Consider the following 23,338-nt stretch of genomic DNA (forward strand, 5'->3'; position numbering starts at 1 on the left):
GCAGACTGAGTTGACGTGCACAAGGATTTTCTTGGACTTTAGTTCAAGGTAAGATCAAATTGCAGGGTGGGGCATGACATAAATGTTTGTGCCCATTCTTGTCTCTGTGCGACTGGTTCCTGCAGGTGACGAAAGCCTTGTTCATACTCACATGAGGCAAAAGACAGCATGGGCTCCCAAGAGGTTGACACACAACACATCACAGTATGCTGTGAACCACGAGGTGTCAAACGAAGAAACTAATCTGTGGTGAAACAGAAAAAAAGAGACTCTGATTTAGATGCATACACTTGTGTGCATATGCATGTGCTCTACTGTTAGATGCTGGTGCAGTGTTTATCATTTGACGGAGTGATAAATAGAAATGACTGTAGTAAAAGAGACGTTTGATAGTAGCAATTAAAAACTATGCTGAATTGCAGAACCAAGCGTTACAACTTTTGAAATGTGGCAGCCGAGATGACTTCATTTGTGGTGCATGTACCTCGGGCTGAATGCATTATGGTAAGTATAAACCAAACTTTATGAGGGAGAAGGTTTGTTGGCCACTGACTGCAAAAAGGGGCTCAAAAGGTCAAAGGTGACAGCAACGATATTTTGGTTGAGTGGTGACGAGAGTTGAGGTGATGAGGATAACTGGTTGAGTGCAGATATTAGTGTTGGATTTGCTCTCAAGACTTACAGGTGGTAAAATAATTGTGCTTTTAGGAGTGAACATCTTTCAAACCAGCGTGCTTCTGTGGAGTGAGTGCACAATATAGACCCATTTCTTTGAGTGACATGGTGGGTCTCTCGTGGTCCTCTCTTATCCATGTGTGTCTATGTTCATACGGTCCAATGTGGCCATGTGTGAACACACGTGTGAGGACATACTGTATGCGAATGGAGCTGTTGATGTATGTAAAGAGGTGAGAGCTCACCCCAGGTGTCTGCTCATCACTCCTTACACTGTAATATGGGTGTTTTTTTATCACCTCACATATACTCTGTGTCACAAGCGTTGGTTTGAATTCGTCTTCATTCCTTCACATTCACTTTCTCCCTGCCCCCCATGTCTTGGCCTCTCGCTAATTTGTCCCCCCCCCCTCCCTTTCTTCTCCACCCCCTCCTCCCACCATGTCTCTGAGGCCAGTGGCCGAGACAGGCTTGCACGATGCAGTATTGATGTGGACGGATAGTTCGCTCTTCCACCACATATAGTCCTTCCTGTCTAATTAGTGTTGAAGGAGAACAGCCTGTCTGTGTGTGTGTGTGTGTATGCATGCATGTATGTATGTGTGTGTGTGTGTGTGTGTGTGTGTTTGAACACACACATCCTCGCCTCTGCTCTCTTTATCTCAGCGCTCTCATTAACCAGGCTTTGTTTTCCTTACCTTCATTAGCATTCCCATGACAGTGCCGGTTACCCCGGTGCTAGGCTAAACGCGAGGCTAAATGGTCAACATAAAAAGTCAGTATGCTCCTTTTCATTAACATTGCCGTTTACAATGTGTTCTTAAGTCTTATGTCTTATGACACAGCGTCCCCTAATAGCTGTTTGCCAGTGGGTCCACAGTATATATCACTATTTGCCTTTGCTCCTCTGTTTCAGAAATAACGGGAGACAAATCAGCTCTCCTGCAGAATATGTTAGTCATGCTTTCACCTTTGGGTGCAGCGTCTGGGATACTATATTAACATGAAGGCAGCATTCTCACAGACATCGTTTCCTCCAGGGTGCTGTCTCTAATATCACTCCCCGGCCAGAATGTAGAGAGAAAAAAGCAGGAAAGGAGCAACCATGTAAAGCACTAGGAGGGTTTGCTGATCCAGAGACAGACGTGGGGGAGGTGGAGGCAGAAGACGCAAGAGAAATGGAAAATGGATGAGTCCAGGAGGAGGAATGGAAGGGGGTGGAGGAGGTTGTTTTTAGGGGTCCCATGATATGTTTCTCATTAAGATGAGGTCTTTGCTGGGGGAGAGTGTGGCGAATGAGGGGGAGATATGTAAAGGAAGCTAGAGTGTGACAGGAGAACACCTATGTTAAGGTGGGTAGTGCAACTACCATCCATTCATAATGATCGCCATGGAGACCATATAGCAGTGAGATGGGGAGAGTATATGTTTAGTTAAGTCCCTGTGGAGGGGTTCAAAGGCCACACACTTTGCATTTTCTCCCATTCCTCCTCTCCTTTTCTGGCTGTCACTAACACACACACACACACACACACACACACACACACACATTTCACATCGTACTGTTTATGTTGTTAAATGCAAACACACTGTAGATCCGTCGGAAATTTAACTGGAGCCCAGTTCATATAAGTCAGTTTAGAGGCCAGTGTAGGCAATTGCAGATCATTTTTAAAGTCACATTATGATCTCTTCATTCCTCGCATAAAAAAAAATTATTAATGCATGAATAATCTTACATGCAGCCATTTTAATGAGGATGTTTCTCACTTCCACATTGTGCCCCTTTATTCACATTTATTAACAGAGCTTTTTTTCTTTATTCATATGATGGTTATATTCACTTAAAGAATATTTTTAATCAGCTGGAAAATTATGTCATCTTTCATAGGCTCCATGTCTGTTTTTTTTTCTTTTCTTTGTCCTCTGAGCAGGGGGAGGACGGAGACTGAATTTGGCTCCTCTTGTCTAAGATGAATATCGTTAATTTCACTTTACCGCACATCAAGGCTCATGTAATGCCATGTGTGCACTTTCTGATGAAAGTAGGGAGATCTAGACGTACCAAGCAATAAAAAGAGCAAGGTCAGTGGGAGAAGTGATTAAGTTTCATCTTAAGACCGAGGCGTTTTAGTGTCCTCTGATCTCTCCAGCAAAACAGTTGGTACATTTTTACACCACGAGATCCCCTATAGCTGTACTGTACTTAAACAGCAGACGATTCAGTACTTGTCACTTGTACATTTCTGCATTCATTGGATTAATGCTGAACCCAACTCATCATTCGGCAGTTATATTCTCCATCAGCTTTCCACAGCCCTGTAAAATTGCATCCCTCCCAAACATAGAGTAGGTCCTGTATTATATTTTTGTGGATGTGACTCATGTTTTTATTGTTTGGTTAATGGCAGAATTTTTCATATTGCAGGTTTATGGTAGGAACAGCCAAACGATCAGATAACATGACACTGCACATTTCACAGTATACCTCATTTTTACCAGAGCTTTGGATTTTTCACTATAATGAACTAGCGGTAATGAATGTGGACGCTGTACTTTATTGACAAATTGCTATTGTCAATCCAGCTCGAGTTTAAAACTTAAGAACCAAAGGAAGATAATGGGAGAAAAACCGAACTGTCTGCAACACACTTATGTGTCAGCTTTACTAAATGTGTGAGTACATCAGAATCAAAGAGTGAAGTTTTTCTCTCTGGATGCGTCGGAGAATAATAGTGAGAAAGAGACAGAGATTGTTCCGCAGACAGTAGAGTCAATCATCCCAGATATGTATTTTGACTAAAGGCAGTTCCTACCTCTCTGTCTTATGTGTGCCAGATGAATATTACTCAGAGGTTGAGAGTGGTGAGACACATGTGAGTAATTATGAAAAAAAGCTGTTCTACCTTTTATCTATCTTTTCTCATCCTCTTCTTCCCCTCTCCCTTTATCACTCCTGACTCTCCCCTCTCTCAAAACAGCCCACTAAACCTTTGTTTGTCAGCAGCCTTGTGCGTAGAAGCTAAAGTAGTCATTATTCACATCAGAGGCAATGGCTGTTTGCTGTGAAATGACTCAGTATGTGCCAATATACATTCAGAAATATAGTTAGCATTGTGATGAGTGTCGTTTTTTCACATGTTAACCCATTGACACCTCTCTTACGAGCCCTAGAGACTAGACTAGCCTGACACTATACCATAACAGAAATGTCTTTGCCTCTTTTCTTTCCATCTCATCATCATCATCATCATATTCTGTAATGCAGTATCACTTTTTTTGCTTTTTGTCCACAATGTGTCCCCAAGGATCCAAACACTAAATGGATACCCGCTCTTGTCGACTTACACACACAAAAGCATGCACAGTTGGAACCCAACATAGCAATACAGTAATGTTTTTTCAACAGCATGATCAGTGACCCCTCTAACACACACACACACACACACACACACAGGCACACAAAGGCACACAAAGAGAAAGTCTAAATAATTTACACAGTTAGACGTCTAGCCCCTAGCATGAATAAGTAAGCTACAGCCCACTCTCCAGTTGCGGCCCTCTGTCTGCATACACAGTTTAATCAAGTCATAAATATTGCATTGCTTGCTTATTTCATAGTCTCACTAATTCTGTGTTCAATTTTGTTTTCATTTAACTACCACTAAGTGAGTCTACAATTTATGCTGTTAAGAGAGAGATCGGAGATACTTCATCACGTTCATTTAAAAATGAGGAAATACGTGCACCATTCACTCACCATTCACTTTATTAGGTACACAGGACTTAAATTAGGGTTCGAGCACAAGGTGCGTAGAACCTTATTGAAATTCAAGGAGTTATTATTATTATTATTATTATTATCATTAATAATAATAATAATAATAATAATAATAATAAAAATGTGATCTTACCGTAGCCCATCAGGTTTGATTTTGTGTTGCTTTCAGAAATTATCTTTTTCATACCTTGACTGTAACTAGTGGTATTTGAGTTACTGTTGCCTTTCTATCATCAGGATCCTGTCTGGTCATTCTCCTCTGGCCTCTGGCATCAACAAGGTGGTTTCACCATAGAGAAGTGTCGCTCACTGAATATTTTCCCTTTTTCAGACCTTTTGATGTAAACCGTAGCGTGTAAAAGCCTTTGTGTGCAAAGCAGCAGTTTCTAAAAAGCCCATAGCTGCACGTCTGGCACCAGTGGCATCCCCATTCTGATGCAGGATTTGAACTTGAACTCACTTTTGTCTTGACTACTGTCTACATGCTTAAATGCACTAAATGCAGGTGTCTGCCATGTGATTGTCTGATTAGATATTTGCGTTGACAAAATCAAGGGGCAGATGAGTGAGTGGTTTTTTCTTTTGTTCTTTTCCCACCTACCTTGTACAACTCATAAATATTGCGTGTACACGAATGAGTCCTTTGAAATATCCACCGCTGAATTTAGGGTTGTTGCTATTGTGCTTGTATTATTAATAACACAAAATACCCTATTACCAGTAACTGGATATAGGATGGCGTTTCATTTAATAGAAAGCTCAAATGCCATGTACAACAACCAGATAAATGCAGTTGTTTCACAGAAACAACAAAACCATTACAAGGCAGAAATAATTGCAACAGTACAATAAAGGTTTCATGGCAAAATATATTAATTATAATATAATATTAATTAAAAGAAAAAGTAATAGTTGCAGTAGGTGTAGAGCAGGATCATGGGAGCAGTTTGCAGGCATAGAGCTAGACTTTATAGTCTGGAGGTAGAAAGTGAAAAAATGCCAAGTTAGTAACGTGCATTAATGGGATATAAATCTGTACAGGTTAGTATCAATGTATAGATTTTTTTTTTCCCAAGCATAAAACTTGGCCACTTAAGTACTCTGTACATTCCCCAAATTAATTATTTGTTCCAAATTACCACAATACACAAAGGGGACATTCTGCATGTACACAGCACATAAAACTCTCGACTTTCAATTAGAAAACAATTACCGTGGTGTACAGTCAAAGTAACTCAGCAGGCCTGCCATAAACATGCGGGGGAGGTCCTGGAAAATAAAGTTTGCCACAGAGAAAGTGGCATATTGGCTGTCTTAAACATAATGCCGTCTGAGAAATGGGCTATGTTTTCGAGGCTTATGTGCTGTTGCTTGTGAAATCTGAGTCTAATAGATTTGAATCTGCTGTAAATCCTTTTGAGTCTCTCCAGACAAGGAATTTGAAGTCTTTTTTCTCCCAATAGAGGTTGTTTGTCTGAGCACTATAAAGAGGACTTTTATTGTCTAGTGTCAGAGGTTGTTTTTTTGGTTGGTACAAAATAAAATACACCGTGGTAGCACTGTTGCTGTGATGCTTCACCTCTGGGAATATTGCCTCGAGTATGGTACATCTTTATGCAACACCTCAACACTAAAAAAAACAAAGGATGTGGCCGTGGACTTAAGAAGGTACAACGCTGATCCTCCCGCTACATTAATGGAGAGTGTGTGGAGAGGGTTTCCACCTTCAGAGGAACTCTCCTAGACAGAGAACGAGACAGAACCTGAGGAAGGCCCACGCCACTCTTCCTGAGTGCTGGTGTACGTCATTGTGTGGTTTCAGGTGAAGGGTGATAAGGTCAGCGGAAAAGACAATTGGCTGTGCTTTGTTTCCCTGGATGACATCACCAACTCACAATGTCTGTCCAGATCAAAGAAAATCTACCACCTCCTACCTGGACACCTGCTCAGCCTGATTATACCATGCACTTTTCCACAAATATCCCCTATTTTTTGTATGCACTGTGGTGATACTCAGAGGTACATGTGGCTTAAAGTGCAGTTCAGAGAGCATAGTTTTTTCCAAAAATGTCTAAACCCAAGACCCAACAGACGTTCTGTCCAAGCGTGAACCTGACCTGTGTTCTGTATATTCTGTTGGAGCCAGGCATAGTTAGAATATGCTGAAGCGTAGTCTAACTGTCACATGGTCGTTGCCTTTATTTATGGTTACAGCAAATGACAAAAGTTATCATTACATCCAGGAGGAAGCAATTACTAGCCCCCATGAGCACACATGCATGGATACATACAAGTCGTGCACCTCATTACTTATCGCCAACACTTAATATTAACACTGATTATCATATGTAATTGATTTTTTCTTCTCATGTGGTCACAAGAGATACATCCAGGGCATGAGCAGTCGTGTGTTATCAGTGGTTCCAACAGTGCTGTCCACATGTGATCAGGAGGAGTGACGTTAATACCAGGTCTGAAGGGGGCATTAATGAAAATATGAATTAAATAATGGATCAGTCATGTTGATAGGTTGTCAGTGCAGAGAGTCTAGGAACATTAAATGGGTCCCCAATACAATGATCATTTCTTTAGAAACTGTTGTGGTAAACTCCTATTTATTCTTATTAAGGTATGTTATGGTAATAATTACAGAAATAGTCCTGTACAGTGGAGGCAGGACTGAAAGATTGCGGTCATAAAAGTGCAAATTTGGTGACTTCTGTTTCATTTAAATGACAACAATCCATCATATGTGCTTATCATAAACATTGAATGAGCTTGAAGTACAATTTTACAACACAGTATAATACGAATGAAGAATGGTAATGTTATTCCAAGAAGAAAAAGTGTGCAGATTGTGCAGATGCTATGTAAATATGTTAAATCACATAATGCAGGAAGAAGTGACTTTTAAAGCAGCTGCATGCAGTGGAATCTATATAAAGTTATTAAAACAAATGCAAAAGGAAAAATGATAAAGAAACAAAAATCAGATCAGATTAGATTAGATTTAATCAGGAATAGATTAACATTTTTATTCAAGTCCATCTGTTGGTTCGTTTTGCCACTAACAGTCACAGGAACCATGTGCATAAAGATTCTCTCAGTTACACAGCCACACACACACACACACACACACTGTGTGCTTTCCTGATCTTTAGAGACTTTCTGTAAACTTTCAGACAAATCTGTAAATGAGGAGATAAAAGTATGATGTAGAGTTAAGTTACTATTCATTAATTAACTATTAAATCAATCATATTACTGAGTGAAGCTTTAAGAGAAAAGGGCATCATACACACTGCCATCAGTATGATGCTGGGGGGGGGGGGGGGGGGGGCACTCTGCTAAACTGTCTCCATGTGTTTGTTGAGCAGGTGGTTTGATAATGTAGTTTTGACGTTCATTTTCTGTGCTGACACTAAGTGTCATCGCTGTAGAGGCAAGTTAGTCCCACTGTGACCTGCATGTATGCGTGCGTGTGCCAGAACACCAGGAAGGGAGACACAGTGAAGCAAAATGAGGCGTCATAATATGATGTCAGCTCTGACACCTCACCACTTATTCCTCCTTGTGTCATGTTCAACAGGCGGCCGTGGTGAAATGTATGCTGAAGAAACCCTAAACAATATATCGTCCTTGATGGACAGAGGGTCCCTGGGGTGGGTCCTCTGTCCCAGATTTCATGTTCTGCCTGTGTTGCATGGGTGCTCTAGTCTACTGCCTGCCATAATCCAAAGACATGCAGTTTGGGGTTAGGTTAATAAAAGACTTTCAGTGGCTCTTTCAGTGTATGCCCTGTGAAGGGCTGGTGATCTGACCTGGTCATACCCTGCCTTTCACCTTCACATGTCAGCTGTAATTTCCTCCCAGTTTCCTGCAGCCAAACAGTCAAACAGTTCAGATAGGAAGTGGATGGATGGATGGATGGATAACATTACATTTACATTTTTATCCAAAGCAGCTCTTGGAAGAGCTGGGTTTTCAAGAGCTTTCTTTTCAAGAGTCTGGATTGTCTTGTGACGACAATGCTTTGATGAACAATTCGATGAAATACTTCGCACTAGCTGGATAACCCACCCATCCAACTCCATTCACAGAGAACCCTGTCTTATATTAAAGTAATTTCTCTTTGGTTCAGGATGACTCAGTTTCCTCTCTTCCCTGATCATTTCCAACATTGACATGGCTGCTTCTGTTCTGAGCCTGGTATTGTCTTGATTGTCAGGAAGTCATTCTTGCTATTGCAGCACAGATTGTGACAATTAGTCCAGACTGAGGAAAGAGAAGGAGAGAGAAGAGTGGCAGTATCAGTGAAGAATCAATAGAGAGAGCAATATTTCACTCTCTTTCTCTGTGTGTGGTTGTGTTAGTCACTTCTCTCTCTTATACTTCATCTCTCTCAGCAGGGTATTCTTCTCTTCTCTTGCACTTATCTCTGTGGCTCTGTGAGGGTGTCATTTTGTTAGCAATTAAACTTTCCATTAAATCAGTGTTGCATTCGCTGGAGGAGCTGGTCTCCTCGCATCATCCTTGGCTCCTTTCACAGCAGAAACGTCAAGGCCCACTGAAATGAAATGTCCGAATTATTGTGAACGGGGGAAATATTCCACACAGGGATCTCTGTACACACAGTGACTGAGAGAGAGATCACTGCAAAAGCTATGACACAGGTAAAAGCAAATAAGTGTAATGTCACAGAGGATGAAAGAGAGTGAGTGAGGTAAAAGGAGACAAAAAGCGGAATGGCGTAAAAATGCTGAGTGCGGGGTGCTGCATGTCCATGGGTATCAGGGGGAGTATTTGGTGGCCGGGAGCCAGTATGAGTGAGATGAGGGGAGGCGAGTGTACAGAGCCAATAAATTACAGACCTTCAAGCCCCACTTTACATTAATGGAATGTGCAGTGCTGCTCTCTCCAGTCAGCCACTGAGATTAAAGAGTACGGAAATGGCCGTGGACAGGCTTTCCCTGGCCTTAGCTCTCTGTGTGATATGGGCCTTTAGAAACCCGCAGAGTGTCCCCATGGTGCATGGGCCCATGAAACAGTGATGACTGTGCATGGATATCCACACTGAGCATTTAAGTTACAAAATCTGTCCCAGCAAAACCCTCAGATGTATTTGCTTTGTCATCACAAGCAGTTAGCCTCAGTGCTGGAGAACCAGAGAGAGCACCCATCATAATGGTTTCAAATCCTTGCTTGGCTTGTTTATGTGAAATACTGTACCAAAGATTAGTTTCTTGGAGACTGGATATGGTGTGGTACACAGAAGATTTCTCACAGATTATGTGGGATAAAGTATGAGAGAATGGCTGAAGCATATCCACCTAAACCCTGCTCCCTTTCACAGCCCCTAAACCCATTACCCCACTATTCATCTCTCAATTGAACTGTGCCACCACTGTCTCCTGGTGGCTTTACACTTACGTGATGGAATCAGATGCATCTGGGAAGATTCAATTAAAATGCTGTTGCCTTTCTTAACTACTTCTCATCGCTTGCATGTCTCCTGCCAGTCTTTTAAAGTGATTACACACAATTATTTCAATTAGATGTCAGGAAGTAGCGCCATCATCATCAGACAGTAATCAGGTTGTGGTGGAGCAGCGGGAGATAGAAAGCGACAGCTCGTCATTAAAGATGTAGAACATTGCACACTCTTATTTGTCGTCATGTGGCACACTTTATGGTGTAGAAAGACACTTTTGTATCATCTGTTCTCGTGTCTGCTAATGAGTGGAAGCCATTTCTTGGATCTCTTTCTGAGAGACAGGTGAAGATGAAGGATTGAGTTGGACATAATATTCCTCCTGTTGCTTCCCGGACAGGGACAAGTCGAGATTATGCAGACAGCCTCCTGGCTATACAAGGGAGCAATTACAATAACACCTGAGTGAATTCCTGTTGCTTCACTGATTTCAAAATTAATTCAAATTGATGTTGACATAATAGTGTGACACATATGCTGCCTAATATAACACCCTTCAATTTCTCTTTTTGTTCTACTCCTCTCCTGAAAACAATCCCACCATTATGTCCATTTACTATACCGCTTATTCTTTTAGGAGCTTTGGGAGGGAGGATGGGCACACGCTGGACAGGTCAGCAGTCTATCATAGGATGATATATAGAGCTAAATAACCATTAATGCTCACAGTCGCACTGAAGGGCAATTTAAAGCCACCAGTCCTGGTGGGAGGACAATGAGAGGAAGCTAGAGAACTCAGAGGACGTCCAACCCTGAACCTTTTGGCTGTGAAGAGAGAGACAGTAAACTATTCAACCACCCTCTTTCTTTCTGTCTTTCTTTCTTTCTTTCTTTCTTTCTTTCTTTCTTCCTCTTATGCGGATCCCTGCTCTCCTTTACATACTCTTGTGTTGTTCAGCAGGCATTCATGAGTTGAGCTGGTTGTGATGGGCTATGGTGGTCTATGTTTCTGTTGTACGCTGTCCTTGAGGAGCAGAATATCTTATAGGAGCTCCCGTGGGACTAAGGTATGGTAACTGAGCTAGGGCAGGAGCTGCTGGGGCACTGTGTTGTGATAACAGAGGCTTTGCAGGAGGAGACACACACTGCATAATGAACAGCCTACTACCCACTGCAGCACGCGCGGCATACACAAATACAAACGTGCATGGGCATCCACATACAAACTCACACACATCTTCATTAAATGCATGTTTTTCCCTCTAATCCCATCTTTTCCATGTAGTATTATTTTATATCATCGGCGACACCATGAAAGTGTGATCACTTTTAGGAGGAAGCTCAGTGCTCTGCAGCACATGCTTGGTTGCGTAGATGAGGCCATTCTGACTGCATGTCCTCCAGCAGCATCAGTATGCTACGGGCATGGTCCTGTGTCTGCACCACCCTCCTCCTCCCCCTCCCCCTCTTCGTCCACCTCTCTTTTATGGCTCCCTCTCACTTCTCTGTCTTACCCCCATCACTTTCTCCCTGCTCACTTGGCTCTGGCACTCTCTCTTATTCCTGATCTCTTCCTCTTTTTTTTTAGTTAGACACCAACAGATTGTTAAGCTCCTGTGTATTCGTCTCTTTACCATTTTCAGCCTGTCTTATCTTTGAATTGTGTGTATTTTTCTGCACTCCGTCTCTTCGCCACATCTCTCAACACTCCATCGCTACCTGATCTCCCTCCTTCACCGTGTCTTAGCGTCACTGCTTGGCTGTGCTTTTGGGTTTTTTCGGCCCAAGTGGGAGCGACATGCTTGGCTAATTATACCATTATGATCAAGCCCTATTAGCTTATGTTGTTTTTCTGCTGCTTCTTTCTGTTTCTATTGCAACCAGGGGACAGGCCCATTAATTGTCCTGCTGATAGCTGTCATCATCCACACCCGGCTACGTCCGACACAGAGGGGTAGAGTGTGTGTATACTTCAGTGTCTGTGTGTGTGTTTGTTTGTGTGTAGGTCTCAGCGGGCATCTGATGGGAGGGTGCTCAAGTGTGGAGGACTCATCATGCCTTGTTAGGAGCATGCAGGGGGCCATCAAGCATGAGAGATAGAGAGATAGTGGTGGTGGCAGAGAGATGGAGAGAGAGAAATAGGGAGATGGTAAGAAATAATCATTCCTTAAATAAACTAGTGCAGGTCCTAAAGTGTGGCTTCAAAAGAGTCATTAAGTCTCTTCTCCTCTCTCCTGGCTTCTTAGTATTCTTAGCCTTTTTTTTTTGGATAAACATTTGTTTTTATGAGAGACATATTTTGACACAATGACCCTGAGACAGGTTTTGTCAAAACCCACTCAGCAGAGACCAAGGTGTCCTACATGTTTGTCCTTACTGTGGGTCGTTTCTTGCGTCTTTTCTCCTTGAAGGGAAGGATCCTTCACTTCTAACGATTCAGCTTCATAGCAATGACATCACTCGGGGTAATTTTCTCAGCCATTAGAGGACAATGTACAGCATGTTTCCCTCACTCTCCTGTGCCGTTCTTGGATATTAAATTGACGTGGCGTTTATATTTTCTGTCATAGAAATGTTGAATATTGTCAGTAACAGGTTTCAAATGGGCAGACCAGTACAATTTGTCTATTTTCCTCTATTTTACGCACTCATACTCATACTTATCTATGTGTCAATGGCCACTCTCAATATCCTGATAAGCATCATCACACTACGTAAAGCCAGATTAGGCGTAGTAGGTCCAATAATCTAGACACCCTTGTACACCTTGATTCATTAATTCCTTATTCTGTTTACGTGGCATGTTAGAGAGGTGAACAAATATATATCATGTTTTGTGAACTGCATTGTTAATACTCTTTATCAGTATTGCCAATATGATGACGATTAGATCATAGTAATAGAAGAAAAGTAAATGAAACAGAGTGAGGTGGAGATGACTGCAGTTGGGGAGGATGAGGAGGAGACAGAGACGACCACAAAACGATTTCAGTTCAGTGTGGGGCGAGACGTGAGCCGAGTCTGCTGACACACTGCATTGTTAAACACTGAGTATACACAGAGATCACCCCAAGCTTCATTTCTGAGGTCTATGAAATGGCAATTTATTTATTTATTTATTGATTGATTTATTCATGGATGTATTTATTTAACTCAAGCCAGTGGGAAAAAAAAAGGCAGCGTGGTGCGAATAAGTAGATGAGAGGGATGAGATTCAGATACCCCATTATAGCACCTTTCAAAAGGTATTATCCTTCACAACTGGGGCCTTTAATACGATGCATGCAGTGAGGTCACGGGTGATGAATGGTGTCTATGAATATGCCAGATTCATCGAGTAATAGAACCTCTGGATCAGCTTCCATCATTACCTGAGGATACTCTTTCACACAAATGCACATTTTGCCATCTCAGTTCAGTTCAGACCTTTATTGTCCCTCAACGGGGATATGGTTTGCAGCAGGGGTTAAAAAGACAAAAGACAGGACACAAGACATAAGGACACAAGACAGAACACAAAATATTGCAAGCAACCTGACAAAATTGTGTTTGTTTCAAAAGAATTTTGTCCACAGAATAAACAACTTTTGTGTTGTATTGAGAGGTTACGACACCAAGAGACAAGGTTAAAATAGACCTGTAAAATAAAAAAACACCAGTGTTTTGTCGACATTAAAAGACCTCAGTCTTCATGAAATGTAAAGTCTCTCCCATTGAAAGCTGTTCATACTTTATGTCAGTGTACACAATGTTCTACAGATTTACGTACACACAGAGTTTAAGGACAGACAGAGCCGACTTGCAAACCTCACAATTCTTCACAAATGACAATAACGCTAAATCAATGTTTACTTACAGAGAAGTACTGGAGAACAGGAGGGCGTCTATGTGCGTGGATGGTTGTGCAGGCAGACGTCAAGTTCACTCAATATGCTGCTTTATTAACAAATAAGATATTATTTGAAAGTGGTAGACTGATGTTTTAGTGAACTCCAGCCTCATTGTGAAGGTGAATTATATGACGTGTGAACCACAGAGCTGGTGGAGAAGTTAATTAGAGGTCAGGCCAGCCATCCCCACCTTCTGATCCATCTCCACTGCTTCCCATCACCCCTTCCACATCTCTCCTCATCTGTCATTCACAGTCCCAAAACTGCTAATGAGCTTATTTGGAGCCATACATTATTTCTGCAGCTGTACATTTTACTCCATATACTTCAGGCTGTCTGTTATTTCCTTGAGCAGAAAGACAGAGATGGCCATTCCTTCCTCTCCATGTGTCCAATTAGATGCCCCCCTATTCATCCCTATGTCATTCCTCCATTCCTCCCTCTTTTCTGTGTCCTCATTTATCCTGTCTTGTCGGCGGTGTGGGAAGCAGGTTGTAAAACACGCTGCCCTGAGGTCACTGTAGTTTCGTCACATTAGCCTCTTAAATCTGTGTGTGTGTGTGTGTGTGTGTGTGTGCATTTGTATACAAGTCCACTTATGTGGTGGGATCATTACCTGTGACCACACACACACACATACACACAGAGGTTGTGGCAGGAGAGATAGACTTCCATTCATTTGGACAACCTATCATAAACCATCATAACCCTAACCATTAACCCAACCTTGACATAAACCAAACTCTAAACATATCTCTAAAACCACGTCTTAAACAGGATATGGGATGATGTAATATGCTGACTGTATGATAACCATAAGCAATAATATCAGAGTGTTGTGATGAGGTCCTTCGGCCATTATACCATGAAACACCCAGCTCACACCAACCCAGAGGGGGAGGGGTCCTCATATTCAATGCTGCGCTTGAGTTATCCGTGCACTCTGTTTTTTTGACGAGTCATTAAAACCTTGGACAGGGTATGACAGAGAGTTTTAGTGGTTTTGATACCTTGACTTTTTATACTGTGGTTTACTTTGAAACTGGTTATTGGTTCATGTCTACCATAAACAGCCCTTTCAAGGTGTGGCAGAGTGTTAGGATCAGCCAACATGTCCTCACGTCCTCTATTAAATGTATTGGTTTTATTAATTTTTTGGTCCAAATACACTCAGACACACACAATGACTTTTTATTGTTAATTCTTTGCCTCCATCTCCTCCCCTCTAGGTTCAATTTCCATCTTTACGGAGCAGTGATATGGACACCAGGTGTGGTGACGTCCAGGTATGTGAACACTACAGTGATAACAGTTATTTCTCTCATAATTTTTACTCTGCTAGTTCTACCATTTCTTTAGCTGTGAATAAACTGGCTGTGATTTACATCAATTTCAGATATAATATGGTGCACTGTAACCGATCCATTTCATTAAAATGTTCAAATTCTTAGTATATAGTGAAGTTATGACGACGATGCCCTCCCTGACAGTGGAATGAATGAAGTTTTGCCTGTGACTTCTCCCTGTGAGATTATTCACTTTTTACAGATACAGAAATTACCTTTGTGATAACTCAAAAATTAGATGATGCATAACTGCCACGAGGATTGAACAGAGGTTAAATTAGTTTACATAGCAATGGGGACAAAGTGAATAGAATGGAGTATTTAAATCAAATCATAGCAGTCCCACATGGCAAGGAGAGAGAGAGAGAGAGAGAGAGAGAGAGAGAGAGAGAGAGAGAGAGAGAGCACAAATATAATATATTAGAAAATATAAAAGAAACTCACAGCAGATACAAAGCAGTCACCCTCACATTAATAACACAAAAACCTTAAAGAACAATAGAAAACTGCTAAACAAACCAGTGTTTACTGAGACAATAAAGTACAGTAACAACACATGAGTGAGGCAAACAGTGGAATGAGAGCTCCATCTGTAAAAACACAGTTTGTGTCTCAGCGCTTACATTTGAAAATCCATTTGAATTACATGTTTATTTTTATTTTGACTTCACTAGCCTGTCCGCATGTGATGCAACATTTCTTTAGCTTTGAATCCATGGGGATTGTCCACCTGCTATCACATATCACATTTTCTTCACCTGTGAGCAGCCTCTCCACCCCTCTGTGATGCTTTATTTATTTATTTATTTATTTCTGGCTCTCAATTTTTCTATTTATACCCACTGAGATGAGCAGTGAGCCCCAGGCAGCCCTCACTCACCGGACCCACATAGACATACATGACACAGAAACAGACTTTCTCCCTCCAGCACACACACACACACACACAGACATAGACACACACTCCCTGGGTTAAGGATGAGGTGGAGGTTAGGGCATTTCATCAACAGTGTGTCTGACCACATGAACTAATGTAATACAGTTAGCTGTATTGTCAAGCTTCAGACAGCACACAGAGGACTGGGGCACCTGCTGTGTCCTCGCTTTCAGCTGCATGACATCATAGGAAACGGGGGAAAAAAAACAAAAAACAGGAACACTGTAACATTTGCTATGACGGTGATATTAGTCATTGTGTGTTTGCAAACATGAAAATGTGAGAGAGTCAAGACTACTGTCTCGTCAGAGTCATCCAGCGATGCATAATGAAGCAACACTTTGACAGTAATTGGGATAATTTTATGAGGCTGCGGGATTTTCAACTGGTATCAAAGCAATGAAATGAAATCTTTTTGAAACTGTGAAAGCTTTGCTAAAGAAGCAGAAGAGTTATTGTTGTGCATGTGGGTGCTCATATCAGATGAGAAATCTGTCTTGCAGTGGGTTTTTAAGCTGTAATTAACTCCAGCAATCAAAAAACAATTAGCAATGAGCTATTAACCTGCATGCTTTTGGTGACCTCGACTTTCGAGTTGAGTTTATCATATAAATGACATGCATCCGGACGTGCTGGCACACGCAGAGAGTGGGGAATAAAGCTGGAGCACAACTGTGTTAACTGAGCCAGTTAAAAATGAATGAAGAAAACATCCATGAAATCTAGCCCACCCTGCATAATTTACAATGTTGAGAATACACTGAAACTGTGTCATTTTGACTTGTTCCACCTCCGCTGCCCTCTTTTACTCACAACCAGATCCTCATCAATGAGGTTCTGCCTCATTAGGACCAGATTTGGACTATTGGTCATCCATGAGAACTACTACAAGTACACACACATATACTTACACAGCTTCATTCATAGTGAGGACACTCAGACATAATGCATTCCCTAGCCCCTTACCCTAAACCCGATTGTAACCCTAACCCTAACCCTAAAACCAGGTCTTAACCTCCAAAAAGCCCTTTAAATATGTGATTACCAGCCAAAGCCTCACAAAGCCACAAATACAAGATCGCACACACAGACAGCCTTAAGGTTTGCGGCTTATTTTTGTTGTTTTAGAGGTTCCCTTCAAAACTCTTCTCCATGGGATGTTGTGTAAGAAATACATCACAGTGTGAAATAGAGGAACACATAAGATTTCATTTCAGTCTTTAATATAATGCTATGCCCATGTTGAAAGTCAAATTCCATTTTTCAAGTCAAGGAAATATCGTATGTTGCCTGAAAGAGGCAGCAAATATTTGTATGTGTGCAATTTAATTATGTTCGTATGAAAAGAGTTAATGTCACCACTGCCTCCTGTTAATCTTTCCCTGCCAGTAACCTCCTTTAATTGCTTTTCTCACACACGCACAACTATTATTCTACAGTATTATTATGTATGTACACATTCACAAACTGCTTAAGAATAAGATTAATGTAGTTGTGTGTTTTTGCTTAATATTTTTTAATTTTAAAGCCCTAAATGAATTCTCTTTGTTAAACAAACTCCTGCTAAATGAATGTGTAAAATGGTTTTACAATATATTTGAAAACCCCTGAATTGAGATCAACAGAGCAACACATTACTGTCAAACTGGAGAAGGTTATTTCTGAAGGGATTGCAGTGGCATGCTGCATTGAATTGGTATGAAAATATGAGTTTCTGATTGAATGAATGAATGAATATTTTGAAAATTTGTTTTACAAGAAGGACCTATGACACGCAATCAGTAATGTCCTAAACCAGCTGAATATGTTTACAAGTGCAAAATTTCTTCATTTGGAAAATATTTGCTGTTTAATGGACATGGATGCAAAATTAAATGATCAGATTGTGGTGCATGTACACATGCATCAAGTGTAGAGTCGGAATGGACTATTTTGACGCAGTAGTTCTCCAGAAGAAGAAGCAGAAAAAGAAGCTTCACTTCCACTTGCACAGTAAACAAATGCTGCGCGTGTCTGCTCGTCCCCTCGCTGACCGCTATACATCTCATGTTCCTCGTCTTCCACGCCTGTGACTTTATGTGTCTGTTCATCATTCATTTTTTGTAATGAAAATACAGCAGTAACAAAAATACGTCACATTGCTCTATTAGTCCGAATGGGCTGCATCGGATCATAGTTTTCGGATTGGCATGTTTACATGACATATTTTTATTCCGATGAAGCTTGTATTCCAATTACCTGTGTCCACAAACGAACAAGCTGCTGTGTGTGTTTACCTTTGAACAGTCTAATCTGCTGATCTGAATCAGCTATGTCTGGCACCTCCTGAGTTGAGCAGGTCCACCCACACAACTTCCGAACAACTCATTTAAAGCAAAGACCATAGTTTGTATTGCTGAAAAGTTTTCATTGTGAGTGTCACAAGGCTTGCTGAAGACCCCGATATAGATTTTGTGAAGATAGAGTCAAAAATGGGAGAGAAATGGCAGTTTTTTAATTGGTGACTTTTGTGTTTTTGCCCAGAAGTAGCAGAGGTCAGTTTATATTGAGCTCTATGGAGAAGGTGGATGGTTCTCCTCTGAGACAGAGAGAGACACTGTTCAAATTGTGTAAGTCCCTGTACTTTGCTCGTCACATTGCATTAAATTAGAAAATCATACACGAAGAGTGAAATTTGTGAACTGGAGAACAAGTTGAAGATATATATGTACATACATATATATATATACACACTACCGGTCAAAACACCCCAATTTTTCCAGTTTTTTTTTTAAATTCAAGCCATTCAAGTCCAATGAATAGCTTGAAATGGTATGTAGGCACCCCTTGTGAACTGCTAGGTTAAAAAAAAGCTTCAGAATGGCCTTTTTCAGGGAACAAGAAATGGGTTCTGCAGCAATGGAGGTTGATCAAGTTTTGAAAGTTGGTTCTACCAATTCCTACAGGTGTTCCAACTTTTCTTTATTACTTACAACCCCCTCTGTCTGCATAAAAGTAGTGTTGGAACACACTGTGGTACCATAACCTTGTGAGCATCATTTGAACAGTATTGTACTGCTGAAAGTAGTGTGTTACCATAAAAATGGCAAGAAAAAGGCAATTAACAATGGAAGAGAGACAGACCATCATAACACTTAAAAATGTAGGGTTTTCCTACAGAGAAATTGCAAAGAAAGTCAAGGTGTCAGTGAGTACAGTTTCCTTCACCATCAAAGCGCACTCAGAAACTGTGAGAAACTCTGACAGGAAGAGGTCTGGCAGACCCAAAGCCACAACAGAATCAAAAGACAAGTTTCTGAGAGTCAACAGTCAACTTGCGGGACAACAGCTTCAAGCACAGCTTAATATTGGTCATAGTAAGCAAGTCTCAGTTTCAACTGTGAAGAGAAGACTTAGTTGCAGGTTTATATATATATATATATATTTATAAAACATAACTGATCTCATAACTTAGAGTTTGCAGCCTATTTCAAGCCCATATTTATGTTTCAGCGGAACGATGTGAAATAGATGAACACATAAGATTTCATTTCATAACCACTTTGTAACCATAACCAAGTTTTAGGTTAATGTTATACCCACGTTCTGAGTCAGGTTCCACTTTTCAAGTCAAGAAATGACTTGAATCTTGCGTGAAAAAGGAAGCAAATGGTTGTATGTGTGTGGAATTTAATTACGTTAGATTAGAAAAAGAGTTAATGTCACCACTGCCTCCTGTTAATCTTTCCCCGCCAGTAACCTCCTTTAATTGCTTCTGTAGAGCTCTCATGAAAGGGCAGAACTGAGGGATGAAAGTTCCACTTTTTGTGAATGTTCTGAAGTTTGAGTAAGTTTGTATGCTAGTACGCATGTATGTAAGTATGTGGAGTATGTGTGAGTAGTAGAAAATTGTGTGTCTGAAGTTTGTTTCAATTTATATGACTGAGAAATTGTCTTAAAAAATATGAAATTCCATAAATGGGAGGGGCCTGAATAATGTCCTAATTGAAGTTTGAGTGAGGTTTGCACATTTAAGTTTGTAGAACTAGTAAAAAGCTGAGATTGTTAATCATTTTCATAGGGAAAATCTCACCCATCTCATTCTAAAACATTGAATATTTTGGAATTTATGTAATATTTCAATCAGAAAAAAGGTTTTGAATAAAGGTTTTATGTTGAGGGATAGGGAACTAGTTAAGAGACAAATACAATGGAATAAATAGAAGTAGAAAACATAGTAGAACAACTTACAGTGGGATTGTTTGCGGTGACTTCACTAATTATTGGAAGTAACCTAAATATCAAAGACAGAAACAAAGCTACAGTTAAACCTTTTACTCCCCCAAGGGAAACGCGTGTTTCTGTTCATGTAACGTTCATGAACATTTGTTGATGAAATATCATGTCGTCTCCCAGAGGTAAAAACACCTTCAGGTAATCCATCTGATTTCCACCACAGTCATGTATAAAAAGCATGAACGCATTCTACATTTCAACACGGCAGATCTTTACATCTAATCAACACAAACACACATGCTCCCCTGAACCAACTGCACACAAGTCAGGCTGTCAACTAGATTTAAGTCAGGATCCTCCTCCCCAGTCTGTCTCTCTTTCTCCCATTCTTTTTCAGTTTAATCACACGAGAATGCAATAACAATGATTTGTCACATTGTCATAACTCTGTTTGTGTGTTTTCAGATTCACCGGTTTTTTTTCCCCCTCACCTCGATCATCTTTCCTCCTCCCACCTGTTCTCTTTTTTTACGCTCGACACATCTGTCAGACACTTAATATATCTGAGTAACTGACGAGTGGTATGCTTCCATAGACATGATGGTGCGGTGATATTTCCTCTCTAGAGGGGGTCCAGCACCGTCGCACTGCTCCTTCTGCCTCTTCATCCCGTCTGTGTCTCTCCCTCTCCCCTACTATGTTAAAACAGATATACAGAGTCTATAAGTCTGTGCAATATAGAGTGTATTATATCATTTTTTTCAGCACAACCTATAGGCAATCAGATTAAATTATATAATCTATATATATATATATTATATATTACTATCGGAGCACACCTGAACAAAAAGTACGCACAATTTTTCAAATTGGATTGAATTGTGACGTTTGAAAATATGTCACAGACCTGTGCGTTAACCTCCAGAAGTACTGACACTTTTTCAGAGGAGACTGTCATTTACTGCTATCAACACATGCTTTATTACCGTGTCATGTGACATCCAGTCAGCCTTAGCGTTACATACACTTTATGGTTTTAATAATGTACTGATATCAATATTGCCATCAGAGTAAGATGATACAGTATAAGTCAGACAGGTTGTGGGCATTGGGGAAATCTAGCTATTGCCATTCAGTATACGCACACACATAGAATATCATTTAATTTAATTCATTGTGTAAAATCAGCAGATCCAAATTGCATTATTATAAAAGTAAGAAGTGTGCATGTTACCAATAATGCAGTCTCTGTACCAAAAATGTGGGGATGTTTGAAAGCAGCCGGATGTACCTCCAAACACAACTTACATTTATGGACTGCAGGGAGATCGTTTTTCGATGGTTTGCGTGCATATGCAAATGTTTGAATATGTAAATGTCTGGATACATGAGCAACAGCCAGAACTTAGATAGAAAAGCTCTATTGTACAAGCAATCGCAATATCTTTCCTGCAGATACAGGAGCTGCTGTTTCTTGAATTGTTCAAAAACCTTAGGATTTATTTAGAGTAGTTTTACTTTGAGGCAACTTTTCTTTCGACATGAATTCAAGGATCACACGCACGCACTCTTCTTTTCGACCTTGTTCTGATACCTGTCACAGAACAATTACACATGTCCTCCTTCTTAAGCGACATTGTGATTTTTCTAATATCCTATGTGGGGCATAATAAATGACAAGTACAGAGGTGACACTAACCTCTCATAATGTAATGGCTGTCACTGCTTCTCATTGGCGAGGCATCACCATAATGCCAAATTGTGCTCACTGCATTGTTTTGTCCCAATCAGAGATACAAGCTGACGAGTCTCATGACCTCTGGGTTTTTGAAGAGAAGTTGGTTAGAGCAGCACAAAGATTTCATGTTGTATCTTGTCAGTTACATCAGCTGGTGCCACATGAAACAGCTGAACAAATATGTTCACTTTGTTTTGTTTACTTCTCATGTCGTGAAACCGCTCACCAAATGCCTGCAAGCGTTTTGTAAAATCGCCAGTTTATTCAAATCATCTGCTGTTTGTTTTCTCAGAATATGAGCATGAACAAACAGAATCAAACAAATCCTTACCTTCCATGCAAACCATGGGCTCAAGGATGCGATTTTACCCGAAGAAACATTCTCGGATTTGTAATTGTCTTGCTGAAGACCTGAGGTTCCTAACCTTTAATCTGTTGGTCAACATGTTATGTGCTGCAAGGCTTAAGGTTTTAAATCGGCTTACTCTGTGTTCAGTGATGAACTGACTGTTATATACTGCTCCACTGTATTGCCACTACAATAGTTCGGCAGTGCAGCGCTGTGCTCAGGCAATTAGAGGACCGCCTTTGTTTCCTTTAACGAGTTTGACCCGATTTGCTGATAATACGCATAAATTTACATTCTGTCCCCTCATTTCTGATTTTCTGTCTCTGTCTCTTGTTCTCCTGTCTGTCTCTCCGCGTCTACTAGCTCACTCTCTGTCTGTTTGTCTACACATGTGTGAATTAGAAGAGTCCTAATCCTGTGAAGACAATGTTTTGTGTGAATAATATCAGAAAGCTGACCTTTTTCTCACTGGAGATTATTTCCATCTGGACATTCCCATGGATTACCCAACAGAGCCATCTAGTATTCATGTGATTATATCTATTCAGGTGCGTGTGTGTGTGTGTGTTAGTGTCATAGGAGTGAGATGAGAGAAAGCTGCTGACTTGCCCACACCCACAAATTATATGCTCAGCCAAACTGAGACATGTGGACAGAGAATGTGTAAGAGGAGGCGGGTGAGTGAGTGAGGGATGGATACTGTGGGTGAGCGATAGACAGGAGAGATCTGAGGGTAAACTACAGCTCTACATGGGGCAATAAAAGAGGAGAAGGAAGGGGCAGGAGAGAGTGGTGGGGCACCCGAGAGGAAGGACAAGATCGTGAAACAATAAAGTGGTGTGGTGGGGGGGAAAGAACAAGTAAGTTAATAGAGGAAAATTATTTAAGCAGATGATTGGAATGCGATATGTTAAGTTGATCAGGGGATCCGGGGGGAATTCATGTTTCCAGCAGCAGCAGCAGCAGAATATGTGGG

At 40.8% G+C, this 23,338-nt stretch overlaps 1 protein-coding gene across 2 annotated transcripts in view; it reads left to right on the top strand.

The window, feature by feature from the left end:
• The window catches only part of dab1a (DAB adaptor protein 1a), a 184,479-nt gene that overhangs the window by 87,887 nt on the left and 73,254 nt on the right, over positions 1-23,338 (top strand). For both annotated transcript variants that reach the window (XM_058638301.1, XM_058638300.1), the window contains one exon: positions 15,007-15,063. The gene's annotated coding sequence lies outside the window, so the exon portion shown is untranslated. The remainder of the gene's footprint in view (positions 1-15,006; positions 15,064-23,338) is intronic.

Source organism: Solea solea, chromosome 9, assembly GCF_958295425.1.
Source record: "Solea solea chromosome 9, fSolSol10.1, whole genome shotgun sequence".
In the NCBI taxonomy this organism is placed as follows: domain Eukaryota; kingdom Metazoa; phylum Chordata; class Actinopteri; order Pleuronectiformes; family Soleidae; genus Solea; species Solea solea.